Consider the following 6,000-nt stretch of genomic DNA (forward strand, 5'->3'; position numbering starts at 1 on the left):
AAAAGACTTGATGTTCATTTGATCAGGCTTTGGAGCGTCTATTAACCATCTCAAGTTTCCAAAAATGTCCAGCCGTTAACTGAAATTACCATATCAATCTTCAGCTGTTTTTCACTTTGAACAGCTCCATACCTATAATACAAGTCAACGGTAAGGTTCGAAAGACCCTATAAAGGGTCCTGATTGACTTTTGTGTGCTACAAAAAAAGCCACAAAACACATTCAAAAGACGCCGAAAAGAATTTTTAGAAAAACACCACCAAAAATGTTTATAAGGCACTTTAGGAAATTCTGGAAAACACAAGAAAAGATGGCTTAGAGAAAAATCAAAAACACTTCCTGAAGCCATTTTGGCTTCAAATCCTTGTCAGATTCAACCACTTGGAAAGGGTGTTATGTGAATATTGACTCAAGTCACAGAGTATGAGATTGCTTGGTATGACATAGACAATGAGTGACATAGACAATTTTAATTTTTGCTAATCCTACTTGATTGACAGCTTTGACCATGGTATTCCATGAATCCTTGAACTCTTTTTTTGTCTTTTATTATGTGGATTTTAAATTGCTTGTTTCATCATAAACATTGGGCATCGTCGATCTGAGTGCAGATGGAAAAATCTAAATGTGTGCCCAGGTTCTACTGAGATTTCAACTCAGATGACTGGATTCAAAGTCCAGAGTGCTAACCATTACACCATGGAACCAACCATGACACATTCTTGGCTGCGGCTTGTTGTGCTGAATAAAGCATATGAAATCGTGAACGATGGCGAAAACAGGCTCCAAAGCTGCAGTGCAAATCTGCAATCATACACAATGGTAAATTGATATCTTATAACCTTTCATTCCACAAATTTACCAACATTTCCACGATATCACAGCTAGGACAGTTTGAAATGTTGATGAAAAGTGGCTAGTAAAAAGATTGCTGTATCTGTTACTTGGAAAAAGTGTGAAAAAAATAAATTGCAAAACTTATACTGTTAGAAAATTGTTCATCCAGTAGTTGATAGAGATTAGCATTGCATGGTAAAAGGCTTCATCTGAGAGATAATTTAAGGTTTGTGCAAATCAAAGTGCATGTCCCAGTCCATTAGCCAGGACAGCGGTCTGTGGCTGCTGGACAAGATCAAGAGAAAAACCTCTTACCTGATGGCACCCACGGTGCTTCTTTTGATTAGCGGCAAGTCGCACATGTAATGTTGCTCCAGAATAGATTATCTAAAGAACAGTCAAAGATAAAGTCAGTTTGGTCCTAGAAACTCGCTCCATCACAGATCACTGTCATGGGGAATAGACTAGTAAACATGCAAATTGAACAACAAAGATAAAAGGTCAAAAAGTTATTGAAACATAGACGTAGTCGGCAGGATTTGAACCTGCGCGGGGAGACCCCAATGGATTTCAAGTCCATCGCCTTAACCACTCGGCCACGACTACTCGGACGTCAAGCTGTTATGAGTTTCACACATGTTTTCTAATAGCACCATGATCAAGCTCAGTGATCAACCCTCTGGAAGACATCTCAGAAAATGAAAAGAAAATACAAGGTCTCAGTAAAATGCAAAAATCTGATTTAAAGTCATCATCAATGGGAACCATTCACAGTTTAAAGCTTTTCCCTCTTCATAATGTGGATTTGGAGTCAGTCAGCTCCAAAAACATCTTTAAAAATAATCCAAAAATGCTGAGAAGACTGAACATAATCATTTCCAAGTAAAAAAGACTTGATGTTCATTTGATCAGGCTTTGGAGCATCTATTAACCATCTCAAGTTTCCAAAAATGTCCAGCGGTTAACTGAAATTACCATATCAATCTTCAGCTGTTTTTCACTTTGAACAGCTCCATACCTATAATACAAGTCAAGGGTAAGGTTCGAAAGACCCTATAAAGGGTCCTGATTGACTTTTGTGTGCTACAAAAAAAGCCACAAAACACATTCAAAAGACGCCGAAAAGAATTTTTAGAAAAACACCACCAAAAATGTTTATAAGGCACTTTAGGAAATTCTGGAAAACACAAGAAAAGATGGCTTAGAGAAAAATCAAAAACACTTCCTGAAGCCATTTTGGCTTCAAATCCTTGTCAGATTCACCCACTTGGAAAGAGTGTTATGTGAATATTGACTCAAGTCACAGAGTATGAGATTGCTTGGTATGACATAGACAATGAGTGACATAGACAATTTTAATTTTTGCTAATCCTACTTGATTGACAGCTTTGACCATGGTATTCCATGAATCCTTGAACTCTTTTTTTGTCTTTTATTATGTGTATTTTAAATTGCTTGTTTCATCATAAACATTGGGCATCGTCGATCTGAGTGCAGATGGAAAAATCGAAATGTGTGCCCAGGTTCCACTGAGATTTGAATTCAGATCACAGGATTCAAAGTCCAGAGTGCTAACCATTACACCATGGAACCAACCATTACACAGTCATGGCTGCGGCTTGTTGTGCTGAATAAAGCATATGAAATTGTGAACGATGGCGAAAACAGGCTCCAAAGCTGCAGTGCAAATCTGCAATCATACACAATGGTAAATTGATATCTTATAACCTTTCATTCCACAAATTTACCAACATTTCCACGATATCACAGCTAGGACAGTTTGAAATGTTGATGAAAAGTGGCTAGTAAAAAGATTGCTGTATCTGTTACTTGGAAAAAGTGTGAAAAAAATAAATTGCAAAACTTATACTGTTAGAAAACTGTTCATCCAGTAGTTGATAAAGATTAGCATTGCATGGTAAAAGGCTTCATCTGAGAGATAATTTAAGGTTTGTGCAAATCAAAGTGCATGTCCCAGTCCATTAGCCAGGACAGCGGTCTGTGGCTGCTGGACAAGATCAAGAGAAAAACCTCTTACCTGATGGCACCCACGGTGCTTCTTTTGATTAGCGGCAAGTCGCACATGTAATTTTGCTCCAGAATAGATTATCTAAAGAACAGTCAAAGATAAAGTCAGTTTGGTCCTAGAAACTCGCTCCATCACATATCACTGTCATGGGGAATAGACTAGTAAACATGCAAATTGAACAACAAAGGTAAAAGGTCAAAAAGTTAATGAAACATAGACGTAGTCGGCATGATTTGAACCTGCGTGGTGAGACCCCAATGGCTTTCTAGTCCATCGCCTTAACCACTCGGCTACGACTACTCAGACGTCAAGCTGTTATGAGTTTCACACACGTTTTCTAATAGCTCCATGATCAAGCTCAGTGATCAACCCTCTGGAAGACATCTCAGAAAAAGAAAAGAAAATACAAGGTCTCATTAAAATGCAAAAATCTGATTTAAATTCATCATCCATGGGAACCATTCACAGTTTAAAGCTTTTCCCTCTTCATAATGTGGATTTGGAGTCAGTCAGCTCCAAAAACATCTTTAAAAATAATCCAAAAATGCTGAGAAGACTGAACATAATCATTTCCAAGTAAAAAACACTTGATGTTCATTTGATCAGGCTTTGGAGCGTCTATTAACCATCTCAAGTTTCCAAAAATGTCCAGCGGTTAACTGAAATTACCATATCAATCTTCAGCTGTTTTTCACTTTGAACAGCTCCATACCTATAATACAAGTCAACGGTAAGGTTCAAAAGACCCTATAAAGGGTCCTGATTGACTTTTGTGTGCTACAAAAAAAGCCACAAAACACATTCAAAAGACGCCGAAAAGAATTTTTAGAAAAACACCACCAAAAATGTTTATAAGGCACTTTAGGAAATTCTGGAAAACACAAGAAAAGATGGCTTAGAGAAAAATCAAAAACACTTCCTGAAGCCATTTTGGCTTCAAATCCTTGTCAGATTCACCCACTTGGAAAGAGTGTTATGTGAAAAATGAGATTGCTTGGTATGACATTGACAATGAGTGACATAAACAATTTTAATTTTTGCTAATCCTACTTGATTGACAGCTTTGACCATGGTATTCCATGAATCCTTGAACTCTTTTTTTGTCTTATATTATGTGGATTTTAAATTGCTTGTTTCATCATAAACATTGGGCATCGTCGATCTGAGTGCAGATGGAAAAATCGAAATGTGTGCCCAGGTTCCACTGAGATTTGAACTCAGATCACAGGATTCAAAGTCCAGAGTGCTAACCATTACACAGTCATGGCTGCGGCTTGTTGTGCAGAATAAAGCATATGAAATCGTGAACGATGGCGAAAACATGCTCCAAAGCTGCAGTGCAAATCTGCAATCATACACAATGGTAAATTGATATCTTATAACCTTTCATTCCACAAATTTACCAACATTTCCACGATATCACAGCTGGGACAGTTTGAAATGTTGATGAAAAGTGGCTAGTAAAAAGATTGCTGTATCTGTTACTTGGAAAAAGTGTGAAAAAAATAAATTGCAAAACTTATACTGTTAGAAAACTGTTCATCCAGTAGTTGATAAAGATTAGCATTGCATGGTAAAAGGCTTCATCTGAGAGATAATTTAAGGTTTGTGCAAATCAAAGTGCATGTCCCAGTCCATTAGCCAGGACAGCGGTCTGTGGCTGCTGGACAAGATCAAGAGAAAAACCTCTTACCTGATGGCACCCACGGTGCTTCTTTTGATTAGCGGCAAGTCGCACATGTAATGTTGCTCCAGAATAGATTATCTAAAGAACAGTCAAAGATAAAGTCAGTTTGGTCCTAGAAACTCGCTCCATCACAGATCACTGTCATGGGGAATAGACTAGTAAACATGCAAATTGAACAACAAAGATAAAAGGTCAAAAAGTTATTGAAACATAGACGTAGTCGGCAGAATTGGAACCTGCGCGGGGAGACCCCAATGGATTTCAGACCACTCTGCCACGACTACTCAGACGTCAAGCTTTTATGAGTTTCACACATGTTTTCTAATAGCACCATGATCAAGCTCAGTGATCAACCCACTGGAAGACATCTCAGAAAATGAAAAGAAAATACAAGGTCTCAGTAAAATGCAAAATCTGATTTAAAGTCATCATCAATGGGAACCATTAACAGTTTAAAGCTTTTCCCTCTTCATAATGTGGATTTGGAGTCAGTCAGCTCCAAAAACATCCTTAAAAATAATCCAAAAATGCTGAGAAGACTGAACATAATCATTTCCAAGTAAAAAAGACTTGATGTTCATTTGATCAGGTTTTGGAGCGTCTATTAGCCATCTCAAGTTTCCAAAAATGTCGAGCGGTTAACTGAAATTACCATATCAATCTTCAGCTGTTTTTCACTTTGAACAGCTCCATACCTATAATACAAGTCAAGGGTAAGGTTCGAAAGACCCTATAAAGGGTCCTGATTGACTTTTGTGTGCTACAAAAAAAGCCACAAAACACATTCAAATGACGCCGAAAAGAATTTTTAGAAAAACACCACCAAAAATGTTTATAAGGCACTTTAGGAAATTCTGGAAAAAACAAGAAAAGATGGCTTAGAGAAAAATCAAAAACACTTCCTGAAGCCATTTTGGCTTCAAATCCTTGTCAGATTCACCCACTTGGAAAGAGTGTTATGTGAATATTTACTCAAGTCACAGAGTATGAGATTGCTTGGTATGACATAGACAATGAGTGACAGACAATTTTAATTTTTGCTAATCCTACTTGATTGACAGCTTTGACCACGGTATTCCATGAATCCTTGAACTCTTTTTTTGTCTTTTATTATGTGTATTTTAAATTGCTTGTTTCATCATAAACATTGGGCATCGTCGATCTGAGTGCAGATGGAAAAATCAAAATGTGTGCTCAGGTTCTACTGAGATTTCAACTCAGATAACTGGATTCAAAGTCCAGAGTGCTAACCATTACACCATGGAACCAACCATGACACATTCTTGGCTGCGGCTTGTTGTGCTGAATAAAGCATATGAAATTGTGAACGATGGCGAAAATAGGCTCCAAAGCTGCAGTGCAAATCTGCAATCATACACAATGGTAAATTGATATCTTATAACCTTTCATTCCACAAATTTACCAACATTTCCACGATATCACAGCT

At 37.5% G+C, this 6,000-nt stretch overlaps 2 non-coding genes across 2 annotated transcripts; both read right to left on the reverse strand.

Moving 5' to 3' along the window:
* Positions 1-1,361: 1,361 nt before the first annotated feature.
* TRNAS-UGA (transfer RNA serine (anticodon UGA)) lies at positions 1,362-1,443 on the reverse strand. The gene has a single exon. It is a non-coding gene; the product is annotated as a tRNA-Ser (tRNA).
* A 915-nt stretch (positions 1,444-2,358) lies between these two features.
* Positions 2,359-2,430, reverse strand: TRNAQ-UUG (transfer RNA glutamine (anticodon UUG)). Its single transcript has one exon. It is a non-coding gene; the product is annotated as a tRNA-Gln (tRNA).
* Between the last annotated feature and the right edge of the window lie 3,570 nt (positions 2,431-6,000).

This window comes from Dendrobates tinctorius, unplaced genomic scaffold (genome assembly GCF_039654945.1).
Source record: "Dendrobates tinctorius isolate UK_male_01 unplaced genomic scaffold, ASM3965494v1 ptg000048l, whole genome shotgun sequence".
NCBI classification, from domain to species: Eukaryota; Metazoa; Chordata; class Amphibia; order Anura; family Dendrobatidae; genus Dendrobates; species Dendrobates tinctorius.